Below are 23,399 nucleotides of genomic sequence, written 5' to 3'. Positions count from 1 at the left end.
AGGTTACTAAATAAAAACAGAATGCCAAAATTGCAAATTGGATAAAGATTTAAAAATGCATGAAGAAATACATAAGTGTATGAAGAATAAGTTTGAATGAACTTTAAAAAAATGAAATTTTTACTGTAAGATGATACAGATAAGCTATATTATTAATGTAAGTGTATATATTGGTTTGTATACTAATTGTAATATAAGCTAACTTTAATAAAAAGCGAGTCGTAAAAGCGACTTTATCGTTCCGAATAAATCTTTTATAAAACATTTCAATTTATATCGCGCCTGCGGTGTGATATTGAAATTCGCCAAAGATTTCGTTCGCATAGAGAATTGTTCCGCCCAACAGCTCGAACTATTCAATATGAGTCCCAAACGTTTGCAGTCTAAAGGCAGTTTTAGTCGAGCCAGCGGCAAATACGATCTGTAGAACAAGAGACTGTTTGCAAGTTCCGCATGAAAGCTAAATTGCTGAAATGCATCATACTGGAGTAACGAACTGCAGTAACCAGTGCACAACTACGTATCAACTTATTGTTGCAAGTCAATCAAATTTCGGGACTTGTCGAAATTATTTCTAACTATCGGTCTTAGAAACTTCCAACCATAAACCGCTCCATTTGAAAGTAAGTTTGTATCGAAATATCGTGGATCAATATTATACAGGATTCGGCAACTTCATTAGCTGATTTGATGGGTCAATAAAGCAAACAATATAACATTGATCATTTTAATTGTTTTATTTTAAAATGTTGAAAGTTCACTGATTACATTGATTTAAAAATTGAATCCTTGTGGTGTCCCTCATTTGCGATACATTGATTTACCCGAAATCTGAAGCGTCGGTCAACGTTATCCAGCATAGCAATAAGAAGTCTGGTTATTACTCGGCGATTATTGTACTTCTGTTGACCAAGAACACTTGGATAATCGGTGAATATGATCGAAGATAACAATATAAATTGAGTCTCGTCATTAAAGAAAACAATCGAGTCATCGCGTACAGTGAGTTTTTGTACCACAGCCAACTAATATAGATGAAAGGGAGGTCATAATAAAGGGTTTCCCTCATAAAATGATCACAAATTTCGAAGGCAGTTCGATGCTTGCGTGTAGGACGTCAGGAGATCGCAAAAAATACACGACTGTCTCGATGCTTTAAGCTGATCTCATTGGCTCTGATTTATTTTTTTCGCACGTTTATTTTCTCTGAATATGTTTACCCACGTAAAAATCCATTTCCGACCAGAAATATAAGCTCAGTAAAACTGTATATCGACTTGTATAATAAAATTACCATTATGGTATGTAATATAAATTTGAAAACATCCATTTAGATAATTATCACCATTATTTTGAACGATACATAGGCCGTTTTCACACATGCCACGCGAATCCACCCGGCGCGGTTATTTTACCGAGTTCACCCTACAAAAGGCAACACAAGTGTCTAGTGGCATGTGTGAAAAGGGCCATACTACTGACGCAATTAAACGTAGTTATGCAGAAAGCAGTCAGCCATAGAAAAGTAAAACTGAGATTAAAGCCTTCTTGTGAAAAAAGGAAATAATCAAATTTTGACAAAAGTTGGAATGGTTTTGATTTTGACAAATGATAAATAATGAATACATTTCCTTTTTTATGATACATAAAATAGACTGGTGGATAAAATAGCCATTTTACACAATGTGCAACATTCAATATTCTGCCTTTATTTGAACATCTATATTAACAACTTCAATTTAATTAGGTTTTTAACTTAACTAGTCCGCAAACGTCGGTCATCATTTACGTGGTACCTACCTCTGAGAGTTTCCCATTTCTCAACCTTGATGTTAAGAAACCAAGTAAGTAATCTAAAATTCATATCATTCTAAACTAAGTGCGCATTTCAGACTGGTTTTGTAACATCAGTCAATTAAATATTTCAATTTTATGATGTACTTGTATAATATAATTCACAATAATGTTGATTCAGTGTTTTGTGTTCAAAGTGTGTCGTTGTACGTTCCCCGTAGGCGCCTTAGATCACCTAATACATTTTACCTTCCAATTTTTACAAACAATATGGCACATTTTAACCCTCTTGCAAGTATGTTAAGACTCTATAACAAAATGGAAAAAAAAGTTAACATTGACATTTATCATGATAGAGCAAATGGTTATAAAAAAAACATTACTATGTATCTTAGATCAAATGCCTAATCCTTATTTTTGTGTCTGTAAATTAATTTTAGTCTATTTTATTATATCTTATATGTTTTTAATTTCTCTTTTCTTTTCTTAAAAAAAAATAAAAAAAATCTTTCCTTATTTTTACCTTTCACTAAACTTAATCTTTATCATTACTTAAATTGATTTTACACTCTTATTTTATATAATTAATGAAAGATGTTGGAGTTCTATAATTGAGAATATATGTAAAGAACGTTAGTTATGCTCACTTAAAAAATGAATGTATTTAATGTATTCTTGTTAAACTTCCAAATAAATTTAAAAAAAAAATATATAAGAAGGGCTATCTTTAAAACCAATAATTCGCGTACACTTTACCAGGATTCGAACATGGGACCTGAAACGCGAAGGTCACTAAACTACGAGGCAGACTCATCTCCACTCGATTTCCCATTTCAGGATATTTACCTGAGGGTAGAAATTTGTTTTGTGTTTGAGCAGATGAAGAATACAGGTCTCTGTACTAAACAGAACCTGAACCCAGTTTGAAACTTAGAAAATTTATGAATAAATAACAATTTACTATAGAGATTAAGTAACTCTATTGTTTCTGAAAATCTCCATAACATTTGAATATTTCTTGCCTATTCATACATTAAAGACAAATTGAATATTCCATGTATTGATTTTATTATAAAATAAATAAGAAAAAAACCTATTTTTACCTTGTAATTTTTTTCATAACGGTTGTTTTTTTAGAAAAACTTTTTTTTTTGTGGAAAAAAAATATTAGCGTTCTCATGATTAACACAAATATTTTAATTTTGGGAACACTTTTGACAAGTTGTAAATAACGCACTTTTAGAAAATGGGAACCGAGTTGTGATAAAACGAGGTGCGAACGCTGCGAACCTCGGACCTCTGATCCGTGAGTCCACGACACTAGCCACGGGACCACAACCCGGTTCACTTAACTTTCAAACTTTCCTTTTGAACCTATTTATCTTTCTTCAGTGTCGCTTAATTATTATTTTGTTTAATTTACCCTTTTTTAATAGGAAAATACACGTAAAACATTTGTATTTGTTACAGATGCGTTTTTTCATTTTTATTGGTACTTTTTACTCATAATGTATGGTTTTTGATGTTTTTGTTTTAAAAATTATTGTGTTATTTTTTGTTGCAATTTCGTTCACTGCTTTATAATAATTTTGAAAAAAGTTATTTGAACCGTAAAACTTTAAATGAATGAACAAAGGTTCAATCAATAAATTAATGAACAAAGGTTCAATCAATAAATTAATGAACAAAGGTTCAATCAATAAAAACAATGAAACAATATATTATTCTAATGTATGAACTTTCCTAAATAAATATATAAAAAAATAGAATACTCATACAACTGCACCGCTTACAAATGCATTACAATACATTTTCCCTTGAAGCATTTACATTTGAAATAGTCAAGTATGTACAACAATTTGAGTACTAAATTTCACACAACAGGAAATGTTCAAAACAGTTGAATGCAGTTTCAGAGTTAAGTTTACTATGTCTACAAACAGGATCATGTAAATATTGTCGTAAAATTGCTTTCATGTCAACTTTTTCGTATTCCGAGAAGCGTAGCAGAAATTTCTGAAAGAGCTTTGAAAGTTGACAACATACCGACTTTGTAAAAACTCTTAAAGGTGGCATTTTGTTGCTTTGAAACCAATTTGTTTCACAAAATTACAACATAATATGTTTTACTAAAAACTTAATTTGGCTCAATCATTGAATTACTCGTATAGGACTAAATAAACGTAGTCTTAGGACAATTAACTACCTTCTTGGTAGTAAGTAAAGGAAATGGCTATGTTTAAACTAAATAATATTATATCAATTAACATTATCAGTCTTATTGAACAAAAATCTCAATAATGACGGTTTCTGGAAACAGATATTTTTTTAACACGCCGTTTCCCAGTAAGGATAGATAGAAAGGATACAACGCCACATCACTCTATATTTGTATACAGATCTCGCTTCCTCTACATTCATACATTTTCTCATAAACGCGCGCCGATTATCCGACTTTTAACATGTCCATATTCAAGTATTTGTTGGATTTGGTCATGTCATGTCTTTCTTGGTCTTCCTCTATTTCTGCATCCATGAACATTTGCATTGTTAATATTCTTAGCCGTTCTTTCGCTGTCCATTCGCTCTACATGTCCAAACCAGCGCAGAGCTTCTTTCTTGATTTTATCGATAGTGCTTATCTCAGCCTTACATAATGTACGAATTTCAACATTTGTGTATCTTTCATACATAGTTTTACGACACATTTGCGTGAGAGATCTCATTTCGACAGCGTTCAGCCTACTTTCATCCCTATTTTTCCAAGTCCATACTTTGCTCCCATACATCAGGGTTGAGACCAGGACTCCATTGTGAACTGCTAATTTTCCCTCTTGCGACAAACGTTTGTTTGCCAAGGTTGATTTAAGTGCACCGTTCACTCTGTTCCCGGCACTCACCCTCCTTTCATCTAATCTGGGAGTTGTGTTTGATGCTAAACTGAAATTTAATACTCACATAGGCACTGTCTGTGACAGTGCGCGCAAAATGTTGGGATTTGTTCTCCGAACAGCTAAGGTGTTCTGGAATACACGTGTTCTTAGGCTTCTTTATAACTCATTGGTGCGAAGCAAACTTGAAAGTGGATCTCTGATTTGGGCGCCCCGCGAATCGAAGTACTATTTTATGCTGGAGATGGTTCAGAAGAAATTTCTGAGGTATCTTTACTTAAGGAAGTGCGGATACCATCTGTGGTTGTACCCGTCTGACTTTATACTGAGAATGCTTGGCTACAATAGTTTGGAGAAAAAAATAAATGCACACTTTTTCCGATTAATACGTGGTATAACGATCAACATTGGTGTAATGAAGAGTATTTTTCTTTATGTTCTTAATGACTACCTTAGACATAGGCAGCTTAAGCTGTTTTATCTTCTTGCTTCCGCAACAACCTGCCGATTGTTATGCCAGTAGAATGAGCAATGTCTTTACTCAACCGTATTTCTTCGGATATTGACATTTTTCATATTAGTAAAAAACAATTCAGAGAGAAGAGCATCCTTTTTTATAATTGCTAGGTATTTTTAGTTTACAATATTTGTATATTTAAATTTTACCACTAATTTACTCGTGTTATGGATGTATAGAAATATTTCTGTAATGTACATAAACGTAAATAAAATAAAAAAAATAAAATAGAAATTTCAATATCTTTCTCAGTCATTCCATCCATAGTATAAATACTTCTCAGATACAAAAGTTCCTCAACTGTCACATATTAATAAAAAAGATGCTTGAGCGAGACTCGATGAAAAGCATTTTGTTTGAATTATTTTTTAGGCATTTTATTTAAATGTGGCTTTAATATTTTAAAAAACGAAGAAAAAATAAAGTCAGTAATAGTTTACTTCTGAAAATAAAACTTTGTTGTCAGTGTTACACAATTTTATTATTTTACAATAACACAACTTTAGTTTCGGGAGAGCACTCCTCCCATCGACGGGTGATATAAAACTAATATAATAAACACAGAAAATTGTTCACAATGTCATAGAATCTAAACTGAAAATAAACAAATTAATCAGTGAAACCTAGAGCAGGGGTTTTTTTTTCTTTTTTCTCTTTTCCATTATATAAGGTGTTGGCATATGAATGAATGAATGGTTATCTAAAGTACAGACATGACAACATGGACAGAACATTAAGTGGAATTTATTTCTTAAAATTTAGCACATAAGTGGAAGTTGCAATAGGTAAGTCTAAGATTTAATGTGTGAGAAGAACTTGTGAAAAACTTGAAAAATTGTGTAACACTGATAACAAAGTTTTATTTTCATAATAATTTATAATGAAGTGTTACGAAGTGAATGCCGATTCAATTAAAAATATTATAGTTTACTTCTTTTAAAAGTAATGTTCATAATTTTTACCAACCGTAATATTTATTTCTTTGAATTATTGAATTATTTCACCTACATCCTAGGCAACGCCTGAAAATATTATTTTTTCAATTTCTGTACTTCTTCATGGACCAGGTAATTTATCAACAGATGAAAGAATTGAAGGAATATAGATGTTCAAACATAGGCAGAATGGTGAATGTTACACAGTGTGTAAAGTGGCCACTTAAACCAGCCATTGACAGTTCATAAGCCCTGTAGATGCCTGGACTTCTATATTACCTTCTCTTAAATGTTTTTCATCTCTGTTGTAATATGTTAATAACAATATATGTTGAAAAGTGACCGTGAAAATCTACGTAGGAACCAATCAATTTTAAATTTCGGAATGCAATCTTGGAACTGTGGTATATAATGTGATTATAACTATAGAAATTATACGATTTGCCATTTCAAAACGCCGCTCTTTCGAAATCACACAATTAAAAAAATAAATAGTAAACGTCAGATAAAAACTCTTATTTTCAAGGATACTTCTGATAAATAATATGCTTAAAAATGATGTATTACTAAAAAAAACATTATAACTATACGACCTACAGATTAGTCTTCTAAAAATTTAGACTAAACTTTGGTAGATTGATACTCATATTAAGCAAAAGCATTTGAGTAGAATTCGTCCTACTGATTTAAAGATAATAAATTGATCAACAATATAATTTTTGTAGTTTTTAATGTTAACTTATTGCAAAATACATGAAGAATATTTTACAGAAGGGTTTATATAAATCTAAGCATCCACAAGGCTTATGACCTGTCGTGTTCTGGTTAAAGAAGCTATTTTACACACTGTGTAACATTCACCATTCTGCCTATATTTAAACACCTAAATGACTTCAACTCTTATAACTGTAGACGTTTTTGAAGTTATCCACCAGTAATTCATCTGGTCCAAAAAGAAGTAGAAAAATTGCAAAATATTTTCAGGCATTGCCTTGCATGTAGGTGAAATAATTTAACCAGATGAATCTCACCCACGACAATAAAGGTTTCAGCCCGTAAACTTCAAAAACGTCAAAAGATGGAAGAGTCGAAGGAATACAGATGTTTAAATATGGGCAGAATGGTGAATATTACGCAGTGTCTAAAGTAGCCACCTTAACCAGCCTATGACAGGTCATAAGCCCTGTGGATGTCTAGACTTCTATATTCCTTTCCGTAAAATGTTCTTCATGTCCATTGTAATATGTTGATAATGTATTGGACAGGAATGTTTGGAACTTAAGATTTGGTTTTTAAAAAGAAATACCATAATTTTGTATCACATGTATTTTTCTTAAATTCTATATTTACATTTACCTTTGATAATCACTTAAAAAAACATTAAATAGGTAAGTTTAAACTCTTTTATATGGAATAGCGTTTTTTTTTTTAAGAATATTTAAACAGCAAATATTTAATTTCTAGAGTATGCTTTTAGCACGATTTCACTTCGGTCTAATGGCCGATATGAATACTAAATTTTCACTTAAACCATACAGTAGAAATGAATTATTTACAACCAATATCATCCACGTACACCAGTCAGAAATAACAATTTTTTGTTAGAAGTTATAAATAAAGCAGTTGCCTACCTCTGTTTGGATCACCTTTGGCGTCTCTTAGAAGAATATGGTCACCGTCTTCTCTTCTCCATAGTATCCTAGGAGCAGGTCGACCTTGAGCTTTGCAGATAAGGTGGGCTTCCCCTCCTTCTTCAACTTCAACTCCCCCCGAAGAATCAGCATCAACAATGTCCGGCGGAACTGAAAGAAATAATATAAAAAAATAACATTGTGCCATGATTTTACCCTTGCAACATGTTGAGTAAAACATATTAACACAATTAGGTACTATTTAAAAAAAAAACTTTATTCGGACGCCCTTCATACAAGTCACTAAAATATGATTTTGATATTCATGCAAATAACGCCGATTAATCAAAGGATAAAAACTTCTTTAATTTAATAAAATCACAGTGAAATAACAGGTAATATGATAACAAAAATGTTAATCAATTATTTTATAGTTTTTTTTTCTAATTTATTTATTAAAAAAATATAAAGTTTATTAAGTCCTACTGAACTGCATGACTGCAGTTCGTCAGCAGGTGCTTATCACTAAGATTTGATATATAATATATAAGATCTTAGTGATAAGCTTATATCGCGGGTAAGCTGGCAAAAAACGTTAACTCGAAAATATGCAGATTTAACTTTATGATGCTATTTTGTAAAATTTTTAACGCTCTACAAACTGGCAGAATACACTAAGCAATATTAAATTTAATATATCTGTAGTTTTAAAAATAAATTTAAGGTTGAGTCGTATACCCGGTATTTAGTTCAGGCTAAAAGATTAAATAACTAAATTTTTACATAATATAAAATTAAAACACGGAAAAATTAAAAATATGTTCTTGAATGAGCACTTTAAATCTTATTATATTAAAAAAAAAGAGTAAAATTGGAGCAAAACTTAAATGCTTGATTTCTCAAAACAGGGATTTGAGAGTTAAAGCTTTTTGCCAGTATACCCACAATATATTATATATATAATATATAAGATCTAAGTGATGAGCACCTGCTGACAAACTATATATTTATTTAAGTTATTCATACAAATACATACATATTACAAAAAAATATATTAAAACGTATCCCAAACTCGACGAGGCCAAGGGCAAAGTTAGGAAAGTTGGGATACAACATAATGGAAAATGGCAGCACGTACATACTTAAATAATGACAAAAATAAAAGAAAATATTATAACATAAACAAACATATATTTTAAAGGGCATCTGGACAACACACTTAATAGTATGTAAATCAATGCAATATCTCGCAGCAGTCACCTGCAATGGTCTCTTCCTTTAGAAAAAATCCTAATTTGTTCACCCTTTCTGAAATGGCTTTCGTTTTAGAGAACTTAATATGTTCATCCAGGAAATTGATCAGTATTGGGGCCACATAAGAGAAATTTCTCTGAGCAAACGTCAAATATATATACATATATTTTTTTCCTTTTTCAATAACATCTCAAAAATCTTATAACTATGAAAAATATATTTATACATACATATATAATTATACATCGAAACAGACAGAAAATTAAAAACAAAAATAGTGCAAATAAAAAAATGAAATAAAAAACATAAATCAACACGCAAAATTACGCTTTAAAAGCCAAACTTTTAGCATATGTCTCTATTTTGAACCTGATAAATTTTTATGAATTTTTATTTTCAAAGGAAATGTCTTATAAATTTTAGGTAAAGTGTAGTATAGTGTTTTTTTTCCGTATTTATTAATAAATTTTCAGGGAACTAGTCTATCTATACAAGTAAACGTAGTATTGTACAAATGCTCCAATTTATTTTTAAATTCAGATAGAGACGCACGCTGAGAAACTATCTTACACAATAAAATTTTAAAGGACAAAATAGTATACATAAAAACATCGTGTAGGTGATTGCACAATTGTAATATTTTGATTAATGTGAGTAACGTCTCTTCGCCAGGGCACTCACTACTGTCCTGACTAAGAGAAAGGTACGTCTCGAAACTGGTAGATATAAAAAGTCGGTAAGTGATTAAATAATAATATTTACTAATATCAATCAAAGTTTTTGACCACAATGTTAATGCTTTGAACATAAAGAAAAATGTAATCATTGAATGAACCGGATTGTGGTTCCGTGTTAGTATTGTGGATTCACAGGCCAAAGGTCCGAGGCAGAAATCCCACTATACTACAACTCGATTTCCATTTTTCTGAAATGGTCTGAAAAATTTTATATTTGAGTAAATAATAAAAATTTCTCTTTTACTAAAAAAAAAAATAAAAATGTAAATTTTGAACAAGGTTTATGTTTGTATTGCTAGAAAAAGTCCATGAAGTATTAGCGTATTTTATTATTGATTCTGACATTGACAAATAAATTATTCTTAAAGTACTAGCAGGTTTAAATAAAAACACCACACAACGATGTTTTCATAACTCAATGTAATACAAGTGAACACAGTTTTTGCTACCATTCGTGTTTGCAATATGGTCATGAGAAAAAATGAAAATATTTGATACATATGTCCTCCATATAATTCGCCCAACTCACAGTAAAAATGACAAAGAACGCAGTAGAGTTTAATTCAATTAAAATAGTAGTTTATGAAATTGAATATTTCAAAGAGTAACTCGTTTATTGACAAAAAACATTGCTTTTTAGTGTGTATTAAGCTGATAGGAAAACCCACGGTCTTTAAAATGGTTTTCCTGCATGTAGAGGTAGTGTTTTAACACAATATAATACTATCCATTTTGATCAAATTCATATGGTTTAAATTCTATCAAAATGGATGTATGTATATTGAATTTGTAGTTATTACGTATCGTTTAATATTATTTGTCATTTAAGAACTCCTGTCCAGGATTTTGGTTCTAGAAGATTATAATTATTTTTAATGTATCCAAGTATTACAAGACTTTGAATTTGCCTAAATGTTTGTAGCCAAACGACGAAAATGGAAGTGGAAGAATATGGAATGTTACACAGTGTGTAAAGTGGTCACTCAAACCAGCCAATGACAGATCATAAGCCCTGTAAATGCCTAGACTTCCATATTCCCTTCTCAAAAATGTTTTTCCTCTCCGTTGAAATAAATTTAAATATTAATAACTCCCTAGGGAGGAAATCCAGTCAGTCTGCAAGCTATTGGACATACTCAAACATTGTTATTTAAAACCATATACGTTAAATTATTTTTGGAAAACGCATATTAATAAAATATAAAGAATGCTTCGCAAGATTTTCTCAGGAAAAGAATGAAGTGATTTTATCACTTAATGTAGGTTCGTGACTTTTCCCTTTTCAGAGAACTCTGAGTTGTCCTAAAAAGGAAATTGATACTCACTCCGAGTATGTAGGGACGCATGCATGAATGACGTTTTCTTTCGGGGTCCCAAAATGGCGAGCGACTTTAAGAGGAAAGGTCGCTGGTCTGGCTTTTCTTCATTCAAACATATTCCCACATTTTTTCCTTAGATTTTGGCACAAAAGCAGTGATTTTTTTAACAATATAGATATTTACCGTAAACGTGTATGTATCATTTTTATAATTTTTTTCTTATGGGAGCTAGGATCGTACAAAAACCTCTAAAAAAAACCTTTAGAATCTTATGCGAACATCAAATGTTAAAGATCTGGGCGTTAGATTTGTGAGCACTATAAAATTTCATGACCACATTTATGCAATCAGTCGTAAATCATTGAAGGTGTGTTAGGATTCGCTTTGCGTACTGCCAAGGTTTTTTTGAAAATACCCGCGTAGTAAGATCTCTTTACACCTTGGTGCGAAGTAGACTCGAGATCGGCTCGATGATTTTGAGGTCACAAGAACTGAAGTATTCTCTTATGATAGAGAAAAACCATTTTTTTCAGAGATGTCTATACATGAGAGAGTGCGGGTATTATTCTGGGCTTTACCCGAACGCGTTTCTCTAGAGTATGCTTGGCTACAACAGTTAAAAGACTAGAAAGAATGTGTATTTGACTTCACATTTTTATTGATTGTTGCACAATATGGTTGATTATCCTGAAATTACGATGAGCCTTGGTTTGTTTGTTCTTGATTAATACCTAAGACAGCGTCAGCATATATTGTTTCATATTTCAATATACAGGACTAACCTGCCAAAGATTATGTCTGTTGGAACGGCTACATCTATGCTGAACAACATCGCTCTGGATGTTGATCTGTTCCATGTATCCGAATCAGTTTTCCGGAGCAGGATTCTCTTAGTACTTTGACAAGAGCCTTTTTCCTGCATTTTTTTTCTTTTAATAATATGTACGTCTTAAAATGTAGTTTGTTATGAATGTGTTATTTCAAAATAAGTGACTCGAATCGAATTAAAAAAGCGCACAGTTCTATCTGCCGCTTTCGGGAGTACGGTAAACAAATATAATAAATAATAATAAAAAATAAACAAATTCATTTTGATACCATTTCTTAGTAAAAACAACCAAATCAGTTTACTTTTAGGTCGCAGAAAACGGGACAGAGAAACGTTCATTTCATCGATTTTTGTTAGGCATGAATAAGTCCGAGATGCAGTTGTCTTTTTCTCAAAGTATCGCATTTGCGCGAGTTACAGAACAATGTTCAAATACCTATTCATCAAAACTCTCGGCCACCGCCTATCCTCTTAAGGTTTAGTAATGAAATTCAACTAGGGCATGCGAACAGAGCAGGGTATTTGAGCAAAATGTCAGACTTGGGTATTCCAGAAAGTGTCAGACTTGGGTATTTCAGAAGTGTCTTCCCTGTATATCAAGAATTTGCGGAACTTTACTATTCAGTGTTGCTTGCAATAAAACGGCTCTCCTGTTACACTTTATTACGAAGAGCTCACAAAGATTTAACTTAAATTGTTAAAACCTGCTAAAGTCTCTTTGTTTTCTTTACCCTAATATTTTATTTAATTAAAACGGTTCCCACGGCAAAGATGCGATAAACCTGGAATGTTTGTTTATTTTAATGGCAAAGTAAGTTGTAACGCCGGATTAGTTTAAAAAGATAGTGTTTTATTTTTAAATAACTACACTTCATTATCATCATCATCATCATCACCTAATAGTGCACAGGGCACTGTATTGGAAAACAATCGCAACGTTTTTTGATTATTTTTGCTGCATAAAGGTACGATGATTAATAAGTCTTACGCTTCAGGTACCAGACCACGGACGTTGAAATATAATAGAATATTTTTTTTTTTAAATAAATATTTCAAATCAACCATGTCGGGAATCAAATTCAAGACCTCTTGCATGGTAGGCAAACGCGCTGACTATTACACCACGAGGCCGACACAATCCTTACTAAATATATATATACCAAATACTAAATACAAAATTACGAAAAATAAGGAAATATAACAGGTATATTTTTTCATAAAAGTTTTTGTACATAAAATTAATTGTACGTAGGCGGGTTTATAGCCAAATGGCAATTTCTTCCAACCAACTAATAAAATAAAAGTTTTATTTTTATAATTCAAACTGCAAAACATATTTAATAGAAAATAAAAATAAAAAAGCTGAAGATACACGAAAATTGAAATAATCGTATTTGTATATAAATTACATTAGATCAATACTATTACTTAGTAGGAAAAAGGAATTAAGAGGAAAAAGGAAAGTGGGAGAGATTAAGAAAGAGAAATGAGATGTTTCTTCAGACTTTATTTAAACAGAGATACTGTAGTAACATCTTTGATAGTGGATGGGAGATGATTCCACTGTCGAGCCGCATAAAAACTATAGGATTTGGAGAAGAAAGAGGAATCGTAGATGGGTATTAGGAGGGAGTTTTGAGAATTAGAACGAAGAGATACACCATGAACTGATAAGCGTTGAAGTTTTTCAATGATGATTGGAGGTATATATGAGCGTTAAGACTATACAGTATAGTTAACAGAAGTGAAAAGGAGTGATAAAAGGCAAATAAACATTTAAAATATTTCGCGTTACCTTGTAGGTAAAATAATTAAACTAGATGAATTTCACCCAATACAATGTTTTATGCCTTTTAATTCTCAACAGCCAACAGATGGGTGGGTATTAGAAATATGGATTTATAAACAGTAAGAATGGTATGTGTTTCACAGTATTTGAAGCGGCCACTAAAATCAGCCAATGACTAGTCAAAAGATATATAAATGCCTAAACTTCTATATTCCACCAGAACTGTTTTTTCTCTCTGTTGCGATAGATTTTAAATACTTAATATACTGCATGTTTTAATCACAAAATGTATATTACTCTTTTTAAAATATGAATTATTTGATACGGAAAACAGATAATTATTCACATTTATAATTTTTCCATAATAAAGTGGCTTTACAGGTTTTTGATCAAAATTCATAAAGGTAATAGTGTTAATTACGTTTACATAACAATTCTGATTTCCAAACAAATATGCGAATCCAGATATTTAATTGCAATAAAAGTACTTTATAAAAAATAAAACCCGAAAACGATGGCATTTTTTTTTTGGTAACCGTAAAATCTATCTTGATTTTTCTTTACACGATTTAATTAAAAATATTAGATAATCATTTGTCATTATGGATTTTGTAAAAAAAAAATATACCCTACCAAAATTTTTACCAGATCTCACTTCTCATACATTCTTTACATAATTAAAAAACGTTATTTGCTTCTTCATTGATAGATGCTTTTTTATTATTATCTTTTCATTCAAAAAATAACTTTAAACCTTGTAAGATCAAACCTTTAAAACCAGTTGTTTTCTGATGATTGGAAAATATTACCCCCTTCTTCTATCCCCTCTACCTTTTTCCAACTATTTCTCAAACAACATAGAACATTTTCATAATTAAATCAATGCATGTTTGTCCTAATCAGTGCATGTGCTTATTAAAATGGATATCGTGTTGTTTTTATATTTTTTTGCAACAACTATGGTGAAGGTGTATAGTGGGTCTTGCATGTTGGTTTAATTAGTGTCCTGACGAAGAGACGGGTACGTCTCGAATTCGGTAGACATTGAAAAGCCGGTAAGTGGTTTTATACAAATATTTAATAATATTTATAGAAAATATTGCTTCAAGTCATTAGCCCGCAAATTCACATAATTTATTTTGTTTTCTGAATTTCGAAGTATACTTATAAAATTAAAAACAACAATTATTTGTCAATAAGCATTTAAATTGTGAAATATATTTTGTGTATTAACAAAAGTTCTGTTCTTTTTTTGCAAATTTTAAAATAAGCACCGAAAGTAAAACAAAATGGTACAGGAGAATTATCGGGGATGCGGACGGTATTAAATTAGAACGCCTTTCTCGAAAACCGCCATAAAAGTCTCATTATAAAACTTTTACCTTAAGTACGAGTGTTAACACAAGTTGTGTCAATTTTTTTTTCCGAATGAAGATAACAAGAGGACAAATTACAAAAAATGAGTCAAAAATGTATTCCTACTATTCTACTTATTTGTTTTCTCCTTCATTCTCCTCGATTGAACGCAAACAGCTAGTTTCGAAAATGCTTACTTTTGTCTACTTGACATTTCACGTTGAAAGTTTGTACAAAATAAAATGTGTAGCGTAAAACCCAACACAATATCTTGTAAAACAGAAAACTTTCTTTCAATTTTTAAAAATTATTTTTTTGAACCACAACAGCCAAGGGGTCAATTCATAATTATGTTTTACATCACATAACATTCAGGATTTGTTTGTATTGTATTTGTACTGAAAAAATATATGTATTTAATTCTATATGACATTTATAAACAATAAATGCATGTATATATAAAATTTAAAAAAAAAACTTATTTAACGTATTCCTTGGCACAAGATTTCTTAATGAAAATACGTAATAACCAAATAATGTATATTTTTATCAATGAAATACTCAATAAATAAAATTGACAAACAAACATATTGTAATATGTGAATATTATATCACGTTGTTCTAATGTTGTGATACATAATGCTTAGCCGAGAAATTTAAGCTATTAGTTTCGATTTAATAACCCCAGGTGAAAACATGTTCTTATTCTATAGTAAATATCAACTAAAACCTGGAGTTTCTATACAAATGCATTAGTAAATTAAAACTAAGTTTTAGAAATACGAAATTTCATAACATTTCAGCAGGTTTAAAGGCTCTACCCGAGTTGCTCAGTATATAATGTAAGTTATTTCATACGAGTAAAGACCTACTCTAGGCGCTGACACAGAAGACCAGCCCTTAGGAAACAAACTGTTACAACACAGCCGGGTTATGTATTTTGTACATTATATATTACAATGCCGGGTGCAGCGGAATACCTCTCAAGTTGTTATTTTGAGACCGTAATAAATACGGGTGATTAAATTAATTCATGGTTTTACTTACCAGTTATACATATTATAAAGCTTTTAACCAAATTAAAATGATCACCACTCCCCTTTCCCCCATCACCCAAATGCATTGTATTTCGATCACCTGTTACATAAAGGTATGGTGATTAGTCCCACACTTCAAGTGCCAGTCCAGTAACAATAAAATTGTGCAGTTTTAACAATTCTTGAAATTTATATATCAAGGCCATGTTGACAGAAATTGTACCCGGGATTTCATTAATGGTCAACGAATGCGCTAACAACTATATAGCGAGGCGGACTTGACACACTGATTATCTTTATTCATGATTTTTAGCCGAGAACAGCCATCGATTCAAAGATACTCGTCCAAGGTTCTGTATCTATTTCACCAGTACTGTATTATTTATCTCCCTGGATACTGAAAATTTTGTAAACAACAACATAATATCGTAGATAAAAGAAACGCAGAAAGCAGAGAAAAAACTATTTTTCTAGAAATCAACTGGTTTGACGTAAAATTAACCAGATTAAAAATATTTTTTTTTACTACTATTTGGAAATACCACATTTTCTTAACATTTTAAAGGTCTACGAAATACTGCTCAGTAGATAAAATATTTTTTTGCTACTCATTAGAAGTATAAAAATATTTTTTAATTTGTAATTTTTAATTTCCGCAAAAACGGTCATTGCATTGGCCACGCCCATAATACGCCACGATTCATGTAAATTTTCTATTTTGTTCGTGACTGTTAAATTTTTTTTTGAACATCGTCACGAATTTTGACGTCATAATTTCAATGCCAAACATGTCGCGTTTTTCTAATAAATTAAAAAAAATATATATTTTAAAGTTATATATGAAAACATTTATCCACAATATCCATTTTGATTTTGAAAATGTAATTATTTGCAAATGCAGTTGGTTAGACGGCCAACTGTGAAACTGGCGTCGCGGGTTCGATTTCCGCCAGCTGCAAGAAAAAAAATTGAAGAAAGATTTTTCTCAATTGGTCTGGGCGTTGTGGTGTATTTTTCATTACCTCCTTTCATATCCCCTCTATCCCACCTGCTGACAATCCTCTGGTGGCCTCCGTGGTGTGTCAAGACGCTTGACTCACGCACGGAAGGTTCCGGGTTCGATTCCCGGTGAGAACACAAAAATTAAAATGTAATTTTTCTCAAGCCTGGGTGCTGTGTGATGTAATTCACCTCTGTAATTAGGCCTCCTGGCCTGCTGTGGTGCAAAAAAAAATGTTTAAATAAATGTAAATGGAGGCTGAGCGGGTTATTCATAAAAAATCCAATGTATGTATTTTTTAGAAATTTTTATCGAGAAGGACCTGGTTGTGGTCTCGTAATAGTGTCGCAGAATCACGGATTAGAGGTCCGAAGTTCAAAACGGGCTCTAGCGCAACTTTATTTCCATTTTCTAGCACAGTTATTAACAACGCGATTATAAGAAATTAATTATGAATGATTAGCGAATTATTAGAAAACGCTCTCAAAATGGAATATTTTTGTAAATTATGAGAATGCAAAAAGGTAATACTAAAATGAAAAAAAAAGTTTAATTGCGTTCCGTAGCTTAATCCTGTTTTTTTTCTACAATATTTAACAAGCTACTGCGAATGTTCAAAAGATTGTACAATGCGTAATGAGAAGTATGCAGTTTTTAGTAATTCAACACAAAACAGTAAAATATAATATAAAACAAATAATTATGCTTCGTTTAATATTATAAAATAAATTTAAAACTATTCCGCGTTTATTTTAGTTTATATATTTTTCATTTTATTTTATGAGTTTACACGGTACAAATGCCTTTTATAAACACGGAGATAAATAAATTAAACAAAACAGCGTTCTATAACAAAATTATGAAATAATACAAGAAAAATATATTTTAACATATTATGCACATGTTTTATAAGTTGTATCATATTTTAACTATGCAATTTATTATACTTAAGATACTAAGGTAAAAAAATAAAAAAAATAAAGATAACGCAGTTATTGAAATTAACTAATTAGTTGCAAATATAAAAATATACATGTAAGTAGAGTTAAGTAATAACATTTCAAGAAAAAGAAAGCATTAAAAAACAAATAAATATTAACAGTTATTTACAAATCAAGAAGTCTGACAAGATTAGCAGTGTTGAAAATATATAAAAAAATATGAAAATATTGTTAAAAAAACCAAAAAAAGTTGTAGTGGAAATATTTTTAACCTCTTATTAATAACAAAATTGAAATAATTTTGAATCACACTAAACCATAAAAAAAATATATGAATATTATTATTCAAAACGTAAATAGTTTATGAAAAATAACATAAATATATATAAAAAAAATGATAAAGAGAAATAATTTGTTCCTGTAAATAAAATAAAGAAAAAAACCATAAAAAGAGAAATGAAAATAATGTATGAAATTATAAAAAATATGATGCATGAATGTGTAAGAAGTTAGGAATGCTTGTCAGGATTATTGACGTATTTGGCGGTCCACCGTCTCTGCTTACACTTACGGGGAAATGGCGTGATGGTAGAAGTAGTAGTAAAAACATTAAAATTGAATTTTATATTTTGATTTAATAGAAGAATGTTAAAATTCTTCGTCATTTGATCAGAAATTTTCTGAATATACTTTATTTATTTATATAAAGATACATCATCATTATCATTGCCTTTTCCGTACCTAATGGTGCGTAGAGCACTGCATTAGTACACGAATCACAGCGAAATTGGATAATTTAAAAAAAAATAAGGTAAGATTGTCAGTCTTACGCTTCAGGTGCCAGTCCAGGGACTTTGAAATATACTAGTGTAAAAACACCTTTTTAAATACATTTTTTATGTCAACCATGTCAGCAAACGCGCTGACCACTACATCACGAGGCAGACGATATAAAGGTACATATTACAAAAAAAGTACCTATTATTGTGTGTTGAGTTGGAATACAACATAATGGAAAGTGGAAGCATGCATATTATTTAAGAATACAAAAAATAAATATTATAAAATGAAAATAAATTTTAATATACATTTGGACAACACACTTAATCGTATATAAATAAATGCAACGTCTCGCTGCAGTCTCCTACAATGGTCTCTTCCCTTAGACAAAATTCTAACTTGCACACTTCTCCTGAAAATGACTTATCATTTTGGAAAACTTAACATTTATGACATCTAATACACCCGTCAAAACAGTTGTTCCAATACATTAAGGTGCTGGATATGAGACAACTGTACCTAAAAAAAACACTTACCCACGTCTGGTCGAACAATAAGGAGAGGTCTCAGCAAAATGTCGGTTAGAGGTTTTCCCAGAGCATGAATTATTTCATACCCAAAACCCATACGATTTTTTTTCAGAGACATCTCTTATTTATCGCACCGAGAGTGTTCAATATTTTGGAAGAGTGAATTAAGCTCTCAAGGACAAAAACTATTTTTCTCAGTGAGAGGGATTTGAGTAGGAAACTCCTTGATGATTTTCCGGATGTTTGAGTTAACGGTTTACTATATTGATGTGCCATGTATATGTTTTTTAAAAATTATTTTTTTGTTTCTGATCCTATATTTGTAGTGATATACTCATGTGTCTGTGTCAACTGATTGCTCGTCCCATCTCAACACAGGACTTTCAGTCCCATGGAGTTGGGACTTATGTCTCAAATAATGTACAATAAACTTGTGTATATAAATAAATAAGTAAATTAAACACTTCGACAAGAAACTTAGCATTTTTCATTTCATAAAAAAAAGTTAAATTATTTATCCGTATATTTAACGTACTTATTTAACGGTAAAGTCATATTCAAAATTTTCGCATACTTTTTGGCAGACATTTGAATACTTTAGAGAATGCATATAAAAAGTAAGATGTCAGGTTGACATTGAAAAATTAATACATGCATAATACAAATATTTTACCTCTGCAGACTTATTTGTGAAGATAATTGTGTATATTATCTTACAGTTGTGATTTAACGTTAAATTATTTTTCCGTTTATATTCAGAGGAACAAGAAAACCGATAAAGCATTATTTGTTAGTTTGGCAAAAATATAGCTTCAGAGAATTCAGGTTGGTAATTTAAGACTTTATTCGACCGAGAAAATCTTTATTTATGAAGAAGTCCTTCATTTCGCATTAGAGTTTCTTAACAACATACCTGACTTGAAATATTACTCTAGAAATTGCAAGACCTTCCACGTGATGCCAGCGCCATTTTGATATTTGTGGCGGGAAAAGAAAACTCGAGTGTGGGAGAGTTGATTATTCGGAAAGTTCTAGAACATTTTATGCTATAAAGTTCTTGGATGGGTACAATGTGTAATATCACTTTATTACATTGATGCAATTTCGCAATTCGTACGGTCAACTTGAGGTTTTTATCATCCGATGTATCTTTGTTATGGAAAAAGTTTCAAACGCAGCTTCCCGCAGGAATAAAACAATTTAATCAATGATTATTAAGATACACTTTTGTCCATTTCTTACTGTTTCCGTTTTTCTGACTTTATTTAGAAAATAAACCTTAAATCTATGGTTTGATTTAAAAACCACATTCTTGATACATTAATTTAATTTGAATGGACATGAGTTGTTTTAAAATCATTTTTTTTATCTACGACTTACTATAATTGAACAAAAATTTTAAAAACACTGACAAATTGTGTAAACATGACAGTTTTTATTTAAGTACAGTCTTTGACTTTATGCAGAATTTACTCTTACATATCTTCTCTTCAAGACCGTTGAAATAAATCCGACCTTATAGTCCTATTTAAAATTCTCAACTCACTCTTTGATATGCCTGAACTACTGAGCTCAATAAAATTCAATATCATAGCTAGAAACCTCAGACAAAACTTGCTCTTTTATACCGAAACCCATAGAACTTACTTGGTTTTAATTCCCCTATGCCCAGAATTCTCGGATCTGCCAACAAACATACCAGTCTTGATTTATTTGATAACAAATTGTCTTTTTTCAAACGATCACTGAATCAAATTCAATTATATACACCTCTCTCCCACTTCCACCCCACAAAGTCTACTATAAACCATTGAGTCTTTCTAATTTTTTTACTAAAAATTTCTATGTATAAATATGTCCATAAAAATGCCCACTGGGCGTATATATATAAATAAATAAATAAATATACAGACAAATATCTAAGCCAAGTATCTCAGCTACCATCTTAAACTCAAACCTATGTAAATCATTGAGAGTAAATTATTTTTGTTTTTCCGTTGATATTGTTAATCCCACGAGACAATGTTTGGATCATTTTGTTTCGACCAACAGAAAAATATTTGTAAATATACGAAAAATAGACAAGACGTACAGCGATCTATTTACCCTGGAAATAAAATAAGTCCATAAGATATTTATTATTTTATCAAAACAAGCTTTCCTTGTCAATTGTATCCAACCTAGAGGAAATGATTGTATTCTTATAGGTTTTGATCACAAAATCTATACACCAACATTTGTTTGTGGCATTTCAAAATAACAATATTTGCGATTGTATGAATTCATTCGTTTTCAAATGATAACGTAAATAATATAAATGTATTTGATATATTACTTTTGAAATTTAAAAGGTTGTGCATCAATTTATTATCTTTAAATTTAAATAACTAAATAATACTATGTTAATTTTTATTGCGTAACTTTTATCAACTTATATTTACATTCTTAATCATAATTTTTCTAATGTTAAGATGGGAAAAAAGTACTTTTGTTCTCCATGCTACAATATATGTATGAACTATATGGATACTCATATATTTTTTACTAATATGTAAGGTGGTTTGTTATATTTTTATTTTTCTTAAATCAATTATATTTTTTGCTACTTTTGTGTAAAAAACATGCCTGTGTTTTTATTAAATAAATAACACAAAAATATGTGTTTTATTGTTTTACACTCCAACTTATTTACAATATTTTCTACAGGGCTTATGACCTGTCATTGGCTGGTTTAAGTGGCCACTTTATACACTGTGTAACATTCACCATTCTGCCTAACATCTATATTTCTTCAATCCTTTCATCTATTGATAAATTCCCCTGGTCCACGAAGAAGTAAAGAAATTAAAAAAAATGAAAAATTCAAGCGTTGCCTAGTATGTAGGTAATTTAATTCGATTATATAAATCTCACCCGCATAAATCATTAAAAAACAAATGGTTGCTTACTTTTGCAGGGGAGAAGCGAGGGGGCGTGGCGCTTGTTTCATTCCTGCAGAAGTAAGCAACCGTTTGTTTGTTTTCTATATTTTCTTTTTTAAGATTTTAGTCGTTCTAAAAATTTATTTTGTTTTATGTGCCAATATGTCCTCTTGCTTATACTAATCATCGTGGTTTCGGATGTGACAGGGTTTGAAAAACAGCCTGTTAATATATATTTATATACATTTAAAAAAAAAAACAAAAATAAACTAAAAATCTACACTATATTGTGAATAGAGAAAGAAGAATGGGAAGGAAAGAAGGAGGAGAAAAGAAAGTCATATGTATTTAAACGTTAGTAAAAAAGGGGTAATTACATTTAAAAATACAGTGATTTTGATGTACACGCATTAACTTGATTCTTTTTCTTCTTATTGCACCTTGTATTGCATTATGCGTTCAATAGGGAAATATCACATACAACAAAAACCGATAAAAAATATATGAAAAAGATTTAGAATAATAATTGTATTTTCAAAATCAATATGGATATTGTGGAAAAACGTTTTCAAATATAACTTTAAAAAAATCTAAAAAGTTGTCATGTTTAGCATTGATAGTTGTGACGTCAAGATTCGTGACGATGTTTTATAAAAAGTTCAATGGTTTGGAACAAAGTTGAAACTGAACATGAATAGTGACGTATTAGGGGCATGGCCAATGCAGTGATAGTTTTTGCGGGAATTCAAAATTACAAATTAAAAAAAATTTTTGATGCTTCTAACAAGTAGCAAAAAATTATTTTTTTTACTCGACAGTATTTCATAGACTTGTATTACTTTAAAAAAAGTAAAATAAAAAAAAACGTAATATTTTCCTATTGCAATATATACGTCCTGTCACTAGAGCGCTAAAAATAAAATTGTTAAGTTTTTCGAATATGTGTTTTGTAAGGAGCGTAAAAACAAGATAGCGGGTACAGTAAAATCCGTTGATAAAACTGCAACCAGGCGCAAGAGGCAGGGTTGGCTGGGCCACATCCTGCGTACGACTCCCAAAATCCTTAATGCCTACTTTATAAGCCACTTGTTCTCGTCGAATGAAACATTTACTGCTGACAATACGCCGGAGTAGCAGA

This window comes from Micrasema longulum, unplaced genomic scaffold, assembly GCF_059751315.1.
Source record: "Micrasema longulum isolate JH-2025_06_02 unplaced genomic scaffold, ASM5975131v1 h1tg000371l, whole genome shotgun sequence".
In the NCBI taxonomy this organism is placed as follows: domain Eukaryota; kingdom Metazoa; phylum Arthropoda; class Insecta; order Trichoptera; family Brachycentridae; genus Micrasema; species Micrasema longulum.
This window is presented reverse-complemented; position numbering follows the sequence as displayed.